This window comes from Marmota monax, unplaced genomic scaffold (genome assembly GCF_021218885.2).
Source record: "Marmota monax isolate L192 unplaced genomic scaffold, Marmota_monax_Labrador192_F-V1.1 WCK01_AAM20220418_F8-fsc00177, whole genome shotgun sequence".
Classification (NCBI taxonomy): domain Eukaryota; kingdom Metazoa; phylum Chordata; class Mammalia; order Rodentia; family Sciuridae; genus Marmota; species Marmota monax.
In genome coordinates, this window is record NW_026694922.1 from 485,103 (window position 1) to 500,668 (window position 15,566).

Sequence of the window (15,566 nt, forward strand, 5' to 3'; positions counted from 1 at the left end):
GATCTTCCTGCCTCAGCCTCTCGAATAGGTGGGATTACAGGATTGGGCCAGAGCAACCGGCTTGTTTTCTTTTTGCTTCAAGTATATTTCCATTTCTCTGCGATGTAAATATTATTTGTTCAGTAAAGCACCTTTAAAGAGTAGAAATTACATAATGTTTTAAAGGGAATGAACAGAAATTATCTAGAAGGAAGAGAAAATTAATGGAATTGGGAAAGGTGACAATAGCAATTGAGGTCCTGGCAAAAGGAGAAATGGCACTTTATTAAGATCCCAGGGGATAAAATTTCCTTGGAGGGAATGATGTTTTCCCCTAGGGCGCTGACGCTGTCCTGAAACAGTCCAGCTTCAGACTAGCAGAGAAGCTTCAGTCTTGCGTTTGACTAGATTTACAGTTCTAATTTTGACTCTCCCATTGGGTAAAATCCTACCCTTCTCAGGGCCTCAGCACCCTAATTACTTAGCTGTTGACCGACTAGTTTTTCTTTGCGCTCTGCAGGGTACAGTGGCAAATCAGCGCTCGGCGGCAGAGAGGTTAATAGCGGTCGGTCCCGCCCACAGTCGCCACGCCCACGGGCACCACCCCTGCTCGGGTTGTACCCTTGATCCCGCCCCCAGGCCGTGCGTCCACCGGAAGTGCCCGCGCGCTGGCCGCTCACTTCCGCCCGGCAGGTGACAGCCGCGGGGCTCGGAGCGGCCGGCTGCACCGACGCACCGGGTTACGGGGAGGAGGAGGCCGCGGACATTTTGCTGCCGAGCCGAATCGAGTCGTGGCCCCGGGAGCCGTTTGGACCTGCGGGTGAGGAAACAGGGAGACCGACGAGGCTCGGAAAGAAGTGGGGCGGCTAGTCGGGGGTCGAGCTGAGGGGTTTGCGGGGTCAGGGGTCACGGTGAGGACGCCATGCTAGAGGGGCGCGAGCGGCGTTCCCGACCGAGACCAGGAGTAAGGACTGCGGGTTCATTCATTCGCGCCCACTTGACTGCTGGCCAGCACCGGGCTAGTCCCAGGTCCGCAGCCCCTCATGGGGCGCCCGCCCGGAGAGACTCCTAGACTTAGGCCCCATGGAGCCTGTCCCTGGCCGAGGGAAAACTCTTCCGGATTTGGGTTCCCCCTTCGCACTCAACCTATGGCTGTCCTGGGGCCTCCTCCTCTTACAGGGGCTTATCTCTTTGCCAAAATTCCAAATGATGGGGGGAGGGGGGTCAAGAAATGGCTCTGTGCCTCCCGCTCCTTGATAGGCTAAGGCTTGGTCTGTCCTTTGGGTCCTTTGGGACGAGTTGACAGAATGGGGACACCTGTAATAATGCTAGAAAACACTAACAAGAATTCCATCTTAGTTATTAAGCTCCTGCTGTAAACGATGCACCGTGCTAAACACTTTACTTACAATGCCATATTGTAGGGTAGCTATTGATACCTTACCCATTTTATCCACCAGGACACACAGGCACAAAAGTCAAATCACACATATAAAGTCAATCAGGTAGAAGAGGCAGAAGCACTGGGGTTCTTACCTAGGTTTTTAGAGACCAGCAAAGTGCAGAGACAAAGGAGAAGCTGGAGTAGGGTTAGGGTGTAGGAACTATTTAATATTTCAAGCTGCTGGTATATTATTTGGATCTGTGTCAAGATGTAGCCTTATTGCTTTTTGTCTGATCATCATAAAGGGCATTTAATTCACTTTCTTTAGGGTGAAACAATCCTGCAGGCTGTCGATATAAGTGATTTATCTTTCAGGACAAGAGCTTAAAATTTCCCGGTTAGGAACTGTGAGACACAAAACAGACTATCCATGCAGCTAACATCCAGATGTCTCTTGAGAGAGGCTGAGCTGCATTGCTTTTTCAGTAAAGAGAAAGGAGATCTTTTGGTGCTAGGTTCTGGAAGAATGTACCTAATGTATTCAAGGGAAGACTCTATCTCTCTGAAAAATGCACAGGCCTGTGCCATCTTGCCTGGGATGAATATATATCTTGGCTGAAAGAATGAGGTGGTTTGATGGCCAGGGAGCTAGGTTCTGTGAGTTGGAGCCTCACTCCTTTGCAGAAGTCATTTGTTCCAGGTCTGCCTCAGTTTCCCTGACCACAGTGTGAAGACCTGTCATCTTCCTACACACAGGTGCTTTAAGCCCTAATGAATCCAAGAAGGTTTCCACATACTTCTGAAGAAAGATATGATTAAAAAATATTACTCTTGTTACTTTTTTCTTTAAATTGTGGTCTGTTCTCCTAGTTCATTGAATTCACAGAAACTTAATACTGTTACCTTATCCCCATCCTTCCAGGAGAGGATTTGAGATAAAGCAACTTGTCACAGATGGTAGGACATAGCTCAGAGCATCTGGCTCCCTGTCCTGGCTTTAGCCCACCAAGCTCCTCTTAGAAACCATCATGAGGGGCAGCTTCACTGTTTCTTAAATAACAGATCTCTCAAAGGTTGCATGGGTTGAGATCATCTGTTAAGTGTCGGTCCACCAGAAGCTTTACCCTGAGCAACTTGAAGGGCTCAGAGGTATAATGGGAACAGCATTCCTGACTCCTCTCAGCCCCAGCTCAGCAGCTTCTCCGCAGTGTGACCTGAACAGATTATTTGGGCTGAGTTCATTACTTCAGCTGCAAAATAATACTGATCACCCCTCCCCCACACCCATTTTAGAGTTGTTAAAAGAGGAAATTGTGCAGAGCCTGTTACACTGGTGGGTGTTTTGACCCTAAAACAGTTGATGCTTGCCAGGGCTTGTGTCTGAGGAAGACTGGCAGCTGTGGCTTGTGGGGTGTTGCTTCCTTGTGCAAATAGAGACCTTTGTGTACTTAGGGCTTCTTCCACCCTTCTTTCACTTCCTAAAAGTATTTCAGAATATGTTCAGTTTGTTGGTCCTGTAGATTCTGGCTCTGGACTTTGATCTTTTTCTAGCCATCCTCAAAACTTGCATTTCTAAACTGCTTACTTCCCAGAAGACCTTCATGTCTGGCATGGAAGTATGATATGCTGACAGTAAGCAAGCGTGGCTTATGTATGGTTTTATGCTTTGCTCTATTTCATTTCTTTCTTTCTTTTTTTCCTTTTTCCGGGGATTGAACCCAGGGGACTTAACCACTGAATTACATCCCCAGCCCTTTTTTTTTTTTTTTTTAAATCTCACTAAGTTGCTTAGGGACTTGCTAAATTGCTAAGACTGGCTTTGAACTTGCAGTCCTCCTGCCTCAGCCTCCCGAGCTGCTGGTGTGTGCCATTGCACCTGGCCCTTTGTTCTGTTTCTGAGGGGCATCTAGTCCTTGAAGGTCTTTTTTTTTCTGGACAGGTATTTTTATTTTCACAGACCAGAAGAGATTTTTTGTTCTTTATCCCTTCTCACATAGAAGAATAAATACACCAGAGAGAAGATATCACCTGAGCAGTTGGGGGATCCTTAAAACAAAAAAGTCCTGCTTGAAAATCCATCAGTGGAAAAAAAAAAAAAAGAAAATCCATCAGTGGTTCCTTATTGCCTGCAGGCTAAACTCACCCACTTCCTTAGCTTGGTATCCAAGATCTTTTGGGCTCTGACTCCTGCCTGGCTTTCTCTCCTCATCCCTCCTCCATACTTCTACCTCCCAAGCTGCTTCCACGTCTAGATACTTTTTTATGCCTTTCTACCTTTGCTTCATGCTCTTCCTTCTTTGTCTGAACACCATTTCCTGCTCCCTGCACCAAACCTCTGTTACTGGAGCACTACTTGGTGCTGCCTTTCTGATCATTACCACCATCCTGCAGGCCTGAGCTAGATACCCCTGCTGGGTGTTCTGTGATCACAATGGGTGACACAGTGGGTGTGTCTGTTTACTTGGATATCTTTTTATTTTTTGGATACTGGGGATTGAACTCAAGGGCACTTAACCACTGACCCACATCCCCAGCCCTATTTTGTATTTTATTTAAAGACAGGGCCTCACTGAGTTGCTTAGCGCCTTGCTTTTGCTGAGGCTGGCTTTGAACTGGTGATCCAGCCTCCCCAGCCATTGGGATCACAAGCATGCACCACCATGCCCTGCTGGATGTCTTTTTAGGGAAAAAACAAACAAACTCTCAATCCTTCATAAGACCTGTCTTAACTGTGTTGTGTCTCCAGTTGTGACTCTGTCTGGCACAGAGTCAGTGCAGTGCACCACAAATGTTTAGTAAGTGAATATTACATTGACTTGTTAGGGTTTCTTGACATCTATGGCATTCAAAGCACTTCCTAGATGATGTCCTGTCCATTATCATATCACCCCAGGGGATAGGGAGAAATCTGACTAGTAGTGGTATTAATTACTCTCAAACTTATCATTGCTGCCTCCAGCCACCAGAGTTCCTCAGGTCCCCAAGGAGAGGGTAAACACTCCCCCTCTGTAGAAATAATAGTGGCTAATAATTGCCTAGCTCCCTTAGGGTGCTGTGTACTACAAGGGCTTTGTGTGTGTTCTCTTATTTTAGCCTCTTAGATTGTCTCCTATTTGTTGGTGGAGCTGAGGGACTTCCCTGTGGTTTTAGACTCCAGAGCATTATGATCTTCTTATCTTTAACCTTGGGCTTGACCTTTACCAGGAGGGTCTCTAAGTTGAGAGGCGCCTTCTAATTAAGGTTAGAGTGTCACTGGTTGACTCCAGAAGTTCCAGAGTTCATTACCACCCAGGATGCTGTAATCATTGATCCCCATCTATCTTCCCAGTGGACACTAAACTGCAAAGTGGTAGATTTAGAGGTCAGATCTCAAAAGCTTTAAAACTAACCCTTCAGTGTTTTATTTCAGCGCTTCAACAGCTGAGTTCTGTAGTAGAGTAGAAAAGTAGATTTGAGTGGCAGGTTCTTTTTAACCCCACCTCATTGCTTTTAGGATCTTAAGCACATTGAGGGTTGAATGTCAGTTTGAGAATAGCCACTTTCTGTCATCTTCATTCTTTAATCTTGAAGGATTAGTTGTTGGGTATTGACACCGGGAACAGAGACTTCATAAATCCAACACTCATTCATTTATTCGGTGTTTTTTGAGACCTGCTAGTGCCTGGCACTGGCCCTTTTTTGACAGGTAATCAAGCCAGGCATAATTTCTGCCATTTCTTGTTGGGGAGGGAGACAGTAGAAACAGGGGGGAAAATGCAATGATTAAGAGAACTGATAAGCCATGAGAGAAAACAAAAGGGCATAGCAGCCAGAGCCTGTTAAAATGTAAGTCAGATCTCAGGGCTTCTCTGCTCAGAACCCTCCAGCTCCCTCGGAGTAACAGCCAGAGTCTTGACCTTGACCATAGAGCCCCCATATTCTCCTCTGACCTCATAACCCACTGCTGTCCTCATTTCTCACTCAGCCATATTTGCCTTAGACATTCCAGGCACACTCCTTTACCCTGGCACTTTCTCTTTTCTTTCTTTTTTGCAATGCTGCAATGCTGGGGATCAAACCCAGCACTTGGTATGCTAGGCAAGTACTCTCCCCAACCCTCTAGCTATTTCTTTTGCCTGGAAGGCTCCCTACCCGCCATGATATCACCTGTCACCTTCTCAAGGAAGCCTTCTATGTCTACCCTAGTTAAATTTCAACCTTCCATCCCTTCACTCCATGCTTCCTATCCTCCTTCCTTGCAATGGACTTACTACTCTATGAGATACTAAACATTTCACTTATTTATCTCACTTAAAGTCTCTGTTCCCCATTAGGATGTAAATAAACCTATGAAGGGAGGAATTTTGTTTCCTTCACTGCTGGCATCCGCAGCGTGTGCAACAGCTTCTAGTACATGGCAGACACTTAGAGTTAACGTGTGGAAAATGTATAAGAATTCTGGGGGATGGGGCAGAGAAATACCTTCTTACAGCAGATGTGAGGAAGGTGTCTTTGAAGTGATGTCATCTTAGCTGAGATGTGAAGGATAAGTTTTTGCAGCCACGCTAGAGCAGGAAAGGATAATCCAGGCAGGAGGATCAGCAGGTGCAGAGGCAATGAGCATGTGGCACTTAACGGAACTCAGAAGGCTTGTGGGCCTGAAGGGCTATGGGGGGGAGGAGGGTCTGACCATGCTTCCATCATAGCCCGTGTCAAAACCCACTGCCTTCCTCAGTCTGCTGGCTCTCTGAGCCTATAGAAGCTTGTGAGAGCAGGTACCAGCAACCTGGCTTCACTGAAGGGAAGTGGCCTGAACATTTTTACCATTTTAGATGTTGCCATCTGTTCTTCTACCCTTTGCCTTTTCTTCTCTCTCTGATCATTTATACACTTACTTTCCATTTATTGACTATAAAATAGGCTGAGGTGGTGGCATTTTCAATTTCAATATGGTCAAAATAGCTTGAAAGAGTAAGATGTATCTCTGATCCTGTCAGAACCAGTCCAGCTGAGGTTGGTTTACAAAATATGAAATTTCCCCAAGAAGGGAATTAAGCACTAGTCATTAAAACATTTTGCGTGGTATACAAATAATAGGTAGAAAACTGTAGTGAATGAAACAGATAAAATCCTTGTTTTCATGGAATTTATGTTTTCCAGGAAGAAAAATAGTAAGTACCTTTTATAGTATGTAGGTGATAAATAATCTGAAGGGGAAGAAAAAGAGGAGAGAGGATTGGGAAATAATGGTGATTGGCTAGAGGGGTGTACAGTTTTAAATAAAGTGGTCAGAGAAGGTCTCAATGAGATGGTGATAATTTGAACTAAGAGTTAAAAGAGGTTAGGATCTGAGCCATAGTCTATCTAGGAAAAGAGCCTTCCTGATAAAGTAAACAGTATATGCAAAGGCCCTGCAGTAGAAAAATGCTTATTGTGTTCAAGGAACAGCACAGAGGCTCATGTGGTTGGAGCTGAGGAAGTAATGGAGAGAAGAATTCAGAGAGGAAATGGTGGGGTAGGGGCTGCATCTCATCCAGGGGTGGTAGGGATTTAGGTTTTTTTTTTTTTTTTTTTTTTTGAGTAAGATAGGAAACTGCTGGAGGACTGGAGCAGAGGGGTGTCATTGTCTTAGACTGTAAGAGAATCATTTTGGGTTGTCAGAAACAGTGTGGATGCAGATTGGTAGCAATCTCAATGGGAAGTGATGGTGACCTGGGGCCAGGTTGTAGCAATGGAGCTAGTGAGAAGCCACTTCATGGATTCTGGACTTAATCTCGAAGTACACCCAGTAGAATTTGCTGATAGATGAGATGTGGGGTATGAGTATGTTGTCAAAGGTAACTGAGATTTTTAGCCTGAGAACCTGTTAGGAGTAACTGAAGACTGCAAGGTGAACCTGTTGGGAGAGGGAAGGAAGCCAGAGGTCAGTTTTTATCATGTTCAGTTTGACTTCCCTGCTAGTCATATAGACATTTAAGAAGAGAAGTCAATTAGATGGTTTGTTTGTAGGAACCTGGGACTCAGGAAGAGGTTGGACCAGGGGATGTAAAGTTGTGAGTTGTCCACTTGTGGATGATACTTAAAGCTGTGATGCTGGATGTGATCAACAGAGAGGTGAAATAGTGTAGATAGAGAAGAGAAGAGTTGAAAGAGAGGAAGAAGAGGAAGGAGCAGAGGAAACCAAGAAGGAATGGATGGTGTGGTAAGAGGGAATTTAAAGGAAGAAAATATTTCAGGAAGAAGGAAAGGATCAGTAGTATCAAAAGCTTATCAGTGGGAGACCTGTCATTTGACAACTCTGCGTCTTCTGCTGGAAAGGTCCAACATGCTCTTAAATCTCATTTTACCTTACCTAACCTAATATGCTTCTTTCCCCCTTCCAAGTCTTTCCTCCAGCCAAGGAGGAAGTCTCACAGACTTCTAAACACACAGGTTTTGACCTTGGATAGGCCGATTCTCTCTCAGTGTCCTTAATGCCTTGCTTTTAAGTGAGGATGAAATGAGACAGGCTGTAAGTTACTCAGTATGGAGCCTGCTTCCAGCTAGCATCGGCAATGACTCTGCTGTTCTCATTTACCTCCCTTGTTATGCTAGGATCTGGTGGGTCTTCTGTCACCCCAGCTCCTCCCTTTCTGAATCTGACCTGTCTTTCCATGTTCATCCAAGTCCATCTTCATCAAAGAGAGCCCCTCCACCTGTCTCAGAACCCTGCTCCTCAAGCTTTGGTGGCAGTTATCTAGAGCTCAGAATCACTCTGTTATTCCTCTGCAGTCCTTTCCCTGGCTTCTGAATCTGTAAAAGCCTTGTGGGAAAAGGCTGACCTTTATTGTGTGCATGCTCCTGGTGGGGCACAGACCCAGGTTTGCAGCAGATGACGCACCACATTATACTTGCTGATGGAAGACAATGAAAATGGACAACTCTCCAGAAAGTGTTCCTGTGGTATAAGTGGGAAAAACAGAGATCACAAGTCTTATTCTATAGTTCTTGTCCTTTTTCCTCCTCACATTGATTAAGTATTGTTCAGAAGATGACCTTGCTAATTTTTTTCCAAATCCCTAGGAACTTTCCTTTTTCTTGGCAGCAGACCTTTCCATACATTACTACTTGTAGATTAATTGAGAACTGACAACTGATTCTAGAATCAAGTGATTCTAGAATGGAGTTTTAGAGTCTGAGATAAGAACCTTTGTTTGCATGTGGCATTTGTTTGCTTTTGGTTCCTTTTCATTTTGAAGCCTTCGATTTCTAGTGGGCTTCAGGAGATTGATTTTGATTAATCAGTTTTCATCCAAATCCCAGGAGACCCATAACTTGGCAAGCTCTTCTCAACAGGCTTTTGCTAGGCATATTACCAAACTAGATGTTATGTTGTCCAAGGTAGATGGGCTGGCCTTAAAATAACCTTCTGTTCAACATCTGAGGGAGTCTGTCAGGATATGTGGCAATCTACTTCACATACCCTTTAGCTTGGAGCATGTGCGTTTCTTCCAGGGCTTCATTTAGAGATGAGTTGTTGTCTCACTGGTTGGAGTAGGACTTGTGATCACATTGTGGGACAGTGGTGGAAAGTGTTGGCACTACCATGTTCTAGCTGGGTGACTCAAACACAAAAAAAGCATTGACCTCTTTGGATTTCAGTTTCCTCATCTGTAACCTGTGATATTATTAAAACCTTTTTCACAGATTATTGTGAGGACTAAATCTAAAGCTCTTTACAGAGTGTCTTGGCCCATGGTGCACCTGTGCACTTGCCATTGCTGCTACTGCTGCCACATTTGTTCTGACTTTCATGCTGAGCCTGAGGAAGCACACAGCTTATCTACTCATAGTTACTAGCTGACTTGAAAGAGCCTGAGTTTGGTGAGCACATTGTCTCAGAGAAAGTCAGAAATCTAGTTTCTCTACTGCTGACTCACCTTTTAATCTTGAACTTGGCCTTGTTTCCCTGTCTTAAAGTGAACTTTAGTACTTACTGGAGGATCCTTTCCTTTTTAAGAGATTGTTGGGCTGGGGCCATAGTGGTAGAGCACTTGTCTAGCATGTGTGATGCCCTGGGTTCCATCCTTAGTGCTACAGAAAAATAAATAAAATAAAATAAAAGGATACTGTCAGACCTGGGTGGAGGGTGGGGGTGAGTAGACTTATCATCTCCATCAAACTCTAAGCCCCATGGGGCAGGAACATGATCAGGGCGTGGCACAGAGTAGGGGACTATTTGTGAGATGAATCTCTCTCTGTCCTTGAGACAGAAATAAAATGATCAAATTGTGGCTTTCTTGTTCCAGGTGAAGAAGAAATGGTAACACCATTCTAGTTCCTTTTTTTTTAGTTGTAGTAGCTGGACACAATACCTTTATTTATTTAATTTTTTAAAAATTTATCTATGACAGCAGAATGCATTACAATTCTTATTATTTATATAGAGCACAATTTTTCATACTTCTGGTTGTATACATAGTATATTCACACCAATTCGTGTCTTTATACCTGTACTTTGGATAATAATGATCATCACATTCCACCATCATTAATAACCCCATGCCCCCTCCCTTCCCCTCCAACCCCTCTGCCCTATCTAGAGTTCATCTATTCCTCCCATGCTCCCTCTCCCTACCCCACTATGAATCAGCCTCCTTATGTCAAAGAAAACATTCAGCATTTGGTTTTTTGGGATTGGCTTACTTCACTTAGCATTATCTTCTCTAACTCCATCCATTTACCTGCAAATGCCATGATTTTATTCTCTTTTACTGCTGAGTAAACAATACCTTTATTTTATTTATTTATTTTTATGTGGTGCTGAGGATCGAACCCAGGGCCTTGAATGTGCTAGGCAAATGCTCTACCGCTGAGCCACAATCCCAGCCCCTCACTCTAGTCCCTTTTATTCACTTTTTTCTAACTTAGTCTTGACTGCCCTTGGACTCCGTGCTCCTTGGAACAGGTTTCTGTTCATCAGGGAAGGGTTTAACCATGGAAGCCACCAACACAGACCTCCACAGATCCTGGCCTGAATATCCTTGCATTCAGACATGGGTCATGGCAGGTGGATCAGACCTTGTCTAATTGTCTCTTCCCTCTTTTCCTAAAGCTGCTTTTCTAGCTGATCTCACAATACTGGGGGCTCTCTGATTCACCAGGTGCTGATGGCGTGCACTGCAGGTGCAAGCACAGCCAGCCTCATGTTTCTCATCTGTTTGCAGGGCATGGGCCGCTCTGACAGGAATCAGTACCCTGAGATAGAATAAATAAAATAAACAAACAAAATAAAGGATACTGTCAGACAGGTGAGGAGGGGTGAACAGACCCGTTTCTGTCAAACTTGGAGCTCCATGGGCAGGTACATGATCAGGGTATAGCACAGAGTAAGCCATTGTCTGGCTTTTAGGGAAATTAAAACACTTTCTTGCTTGTCTTGTTACTGTTTTCCTTCCTGCCAAAGACTCAGTAAGATTTACTGGCCCTGCCCAGTGCAGTGGCTCACACCTGTAATCCCAGTGGCTTGGGAGGCTGAGGCAGTATGATCTAAGTTCAGAGCTAGCCTCAGCAACTCAGTGAGGCCCTAAGCAACTTAGCGAGACTCTGTCTCAAAATAAATAAAATAGGCTGGGGAAGTGGCTCAGTGGTAGAGCATCCCTGGGTTCATTCCCTGGTACAAAAAAAAAAAAAGCGAGAGAAAGAAAGAAAAAAGATTTCCTTTACTGGTCCTGGCTGCATGCTGAACTTACTCTCTTTTGTTCCATTGGAAATGTCTTATGTTCTTAGAATGATCATGCTGGACTTCCTCTTGTTTGATACCTGGAAAGAACACTTATTGGTGGGGAACGGCTTTCCTCAATGAGTAGAGAATTGTAGCATATGAAATGTAGGAGGACTTTTGTCTGTCATTTAGTAAACTTGTTTTCGAACTTTATGCCTTGGAACCATGGGATGTATGAAGGGCTCCCAATGAGGAGGGGGAGAGGTGGGCATAATGAATGGAACGAGACCAGGCTCTAAGCTCCCCATCTATACCTCAACCAGAGTAGTTACAAAGAGTGGGAATGGACTTGAAAAGCCATTGATCTGGTTGAATTTTCATTTGACAATTGGAAAAAGTAAGGCCCAGAGATGGGGAGATTTTCCCAGGGTCTCACAGCCCTTGGTAGCAAAGCCAGACTGCCTGGAGGTCATCTTGGCTTTGGATCAACCTTGCCATGTTTGTTGAAAGTTAATTGCAAAGCCATATGTTCCAGGTCTGCCCCAGTCCTCACTGTCTGGTGCTTGTCACCGAGGTCTCTTATCTTGATCTGTATGGGCCCTTGGTTTCTAGCTTCTCTGGAACCCATCTTTTCATTCATTATGTCAGAAGACATCTGGTGAGCTTCTGGAGTGTGCCAGGTATAGTGCCATTCACTCGTTTGACAACATTAAACAGGACATATCCCACATTAGAGGAACATGGAGGGCAGCAGAGAAGTCTGGGACACCATTGGGTCTAATTTCAGGCCCTTTGGATGCAAAAGAGGCTCCTCTGGGGCAGCAGAGCTTAAACTGAGACAAGAATGAACACAGGGGTGGAGAAAATGTTGGGGGTAGATGTACTATTTTTTCTTTATGTTTAAAATAGGTAATACATGCACACAGGATAAAATTTCAAAGTTATCAAGATGTGAATGATGAAAAGTCAGTATCTCACCATTCCTCAGTCACCCCGCTTCCTTATTGAAGGAAACCACTATTAACTTGTTTGTCCTCTTAAGGGTAGTCCGTGCATTTGTAAACTTTTGGTATTTATGTTTCATTAATATTCATATTTTAAAAATACAAATGGTAGCATAGTACATTAGTTTTGCATTTTGCTTTGTTTATTATCTTGGAGAGTGATGCATAAAAATGCATGTACAGCTGCCTTGTTCTTTTTCAGAGTTACATAGTTTTCCTCCGGTTACATAGTCATGTTAATGGACATTAAGGTTTTCACGGTATTTTGCTATTACAAAGGATGCTGCATGAATAATTGTGTATCTACATAGTTTTTTTAAAAAAACATATAAAGTCCTATAAGCAGAACTGCTGAATCAAAGGTATGTACATTTGCTGTTCTGATAGGTGTTGTCAAATTGCTTTGAGTTTACACTTTAATCTCTCACTGGCATCAAATGAGGATGCCTATTTCCCCACATCCACACCAACAAGGGGTGTTATCAGACTTTATTAGTCCAGCAGCTAATAGATGGTATTTAATTGTAATTTCTGATTCTCTTATTATGGGTGTGAACCATTGTATTTCATTTTCTGTGGACTGTCCACATCCTTTACCATTCTCCTATTTGTAGTTGCTTTTCATACATTAAGGAAAATAGACTTTGCAATGTGATGCAAATTTTCTTTCTTTTTTAAAATTTTTTATTTTTTTTAATTGTAGATGGACCTAATACCTTTATTTTATTTATTTATTTTTATGTGGTGTGGAGGATTGACCCCAGTGTCTCACAAATGTCAGGCAAGCACTCTACCACTAAGCACAACACCAGCCTGTGATGCAAATTTACATGTGTGTGTTTGTCATTTGTCTTTTGTATTTTTGCTATGTTCTTGGCCATCCATGAAAACTTGATTTTCATGTAATTGAATTCATGGATCTTTTATGTCACTCTCAGAAAAGGTTTTATTTTCCCTAGATTATCAGTGTTCCTTCTCCCTTTTCCTTCTCTAACATTTGTTATTTTATTATTTTTTTTAATAAAACTTTTTTTTTTTTTTCTCGGTACTAGACATTGAACTCAGGGGCACTCACCCATTGAGCCACATCCTCAGACCTGTTTTGTATTTTATTTAGAGACAGGGTCTCACTGAGTTGCTTAGTGCCTCGGTTTTTCTGAGGCTGGCTTTGAACTCTTGATCCTCTTACTTCAGTCTCCCAAGCCTCTGGGATTACAGGCATGCGCCACCGCACCTGGCAATAAAACATTTTTTTTTTAATGTTTGTATGACTCACACCAAGTGAAGTGCTCAACTCTTGAATATACAGTATGGTCAGTGTCTATGTCAAGATGGGGTAATTTCCATTACCTCCAGAGGGCTTTTGGGCACTCTTCCAGATCATCATCCACTGATCTGATGCTATCACTGTAGATTAGTTTTGCCTCTTCTGCTTATTCCAAAACTTCATACAGATGAAATTCCGTGATGTTTATGGTGTTTACGGTTATACCTAACTGCTGAATTATACCCCAGCCCTCATTTATATTTATTTTTGTCAGTGAGCTTTCATTCTCACATTATTCTCTATCAGAAGAAATATGTGAAATAACAGAATGACAGGTATGTATGGGGCTGAGATTGTGGCTCAGCGGTAGAGCGCTCGCTTAGCACAGGTGGGACCCGGGTTCGACTCTCAGCACCACATAAAAAAAAAGGCATTGTGTTGTGTCCATCTATACCTAAAATAAATAAATAAATAAATAAAATATTTTTAAAAAAAGAATGACAGGTGGTAATGTCTCTTTTTTTTTAATTAATTTTAAACTGTTTATTTATTTTTTGGTACTGGGGCTTGAATCCCTGAGCTACATCCCTACTCCTTTTTATTTTTTATTTTGAGACAAGGTCTACCAACTTTACCCAGGCTGGCCTCGAACTTGTGATCCTTCTGCCTTAGCTTCCCAATTAACTGGGATTATAGGTATGTGCCATCATGCCTGGCCACCTCCCTATTTTAAAAATGAGTTGTGTTTTCAAAGTCATAATCTGTGAGTGTGGGAAGGTAGACTTGAGGTAGGGGCAGCAGTGGTGGTTCCTCAAGGGCAAAACCAGTTGTTCCAGGACTGCTCCTCTTTTAATTTTGACTTTGCTGTTCCTTTGAGGTATTCCTCAGCCTGTAAATGCTAAAATTGAGGGGGATCCTAGCCCAGAATGCTCTCTCCTTAGCACAAGTGACTCATCATACTGCCCAAAGCAGTTTCTAACCAAAAATTCCCTTTAATTACTGCTTTTTAAAACATTCCCTGCTACTTCCAAAGACAAAATCCAAACCCTGAGTTTTTTCCTGCCCAGATTGGCCACCTACTTTCAAATATAGCCTATGTTCCTGATCAGATTTGTCAGAGAATCTGGGCATGGTGACATATTACCTGTAAGCCCAGCTACTTGGGAGTCTGAGGCAGAAGGATCAAAGTTCAAGGCCAGGACTGAAGTTGTGGCTCAGTGACAGAGCACTTGCCTCGAATGTGTGAGGCACTAAGTTCAATTCTCAGCACCACATATAAGTAAAAATAAATGAATAAATAAAGGTCCATCAACAACTAAAAAAAATTAAAAAAAAAAAAAAAAGGTTCAAGGCTAGCCTTGCCATCCTAGTAAAAGTCTGCCTCACAATTTAAAAAGGGAATGTAGCTCACTGGTAAAGCACCCCTGAGTTCATTCTCAGCCCTGAGCAGAGGGTGGGGGATTTTAAAAAAGAGCTAAGTCTTAGCTCCTTTGGCCTCCATGGTGACAGCTGGACAGTGCCAGGAAAAGCATGTCTTTCCCATGGCATCTGCAAGTCCCAGCTCCTCGGGACTGAACCATAGAGGTTTTTCCATTCCTTCAGAGAGAATACAAAATCCCCCTCCTACAGACATCTAAGAGGACCTGGTACCAGGTGAGGAAGCTCATCATAGAGAAAAGACAAAAGAAGATAGCCTTCCTCAGTAAATCACCAAGCTGTGGGTGAGCTCTAAATGAGGTGGTTTTTTTTTTTTTTTTTTTTTCATCTGTGCTTTGGTGGTTTTCTAGAGCATTTTTGCTTTCCCTGGCATTCCCTTCCTCCTCTAATTTCCTGTGTATGATCAACTTCAGAGGGATAGCATTTCAGCATCATTAGTCCCGCTGGGCCCTCTGCAGATGGATCTGCAAAATAGATAACTGCAGAAATAAGCATCAGCCTGCGCCAGCACACTAGGGAGTTCAAGTTTATGATTAGTTAGTTGCTTAGCACCTATAAAAGGAAGAATGTCACCGAAAACTCAACTGCAGGGCTATCAGCACTTTTTAAAATTATTTTTTAAAACAGGGTCTCACTGTGATGCCCAGGCTGTCCTCAAATTCCTGACCTTATGACATATATGAAGCTATTTTATCAGAGTAACCTCACCAATGTAGAGGTTTTCCCTAGACCGCCCCCCCCCCCACCTCAGACTCCTCCTGAGTAGCTTCCACTACAGTTGCATGCCACTATGCCTGGTTTCTACTTTATTTA

The 15,566-nt window shown here is 43.3% G+C and overlaps 1 protein-coding gene across 3 annotated transcripts in view; it reads left to right on the plus strand.

Moving 5' to 3' along the window:
• The first annotated feature begins 642 nt into the window (after positions 1 to 642).
• The window catches only part of Ap1b1 (adaptor related protein complex 1 subunit beta 1), a 55,923-nt gene continuing 40,999 nt past the window's right edge, over positions 643 to 15,566 (plus strand). For 2 of the 3 annotated variants that reach the window (XM_058573573.1, XM_046427223.2), the window contains exon 1: positions 643 to 799. The gene's annotated coding sequence lies outside the window, so the exon portion shown is untranslated. The remainder of the gene's footprint in view (positions 800 to 15,566) is intronic. The other variant, XM_058573574.1, reaches the window with a different exon arrangement.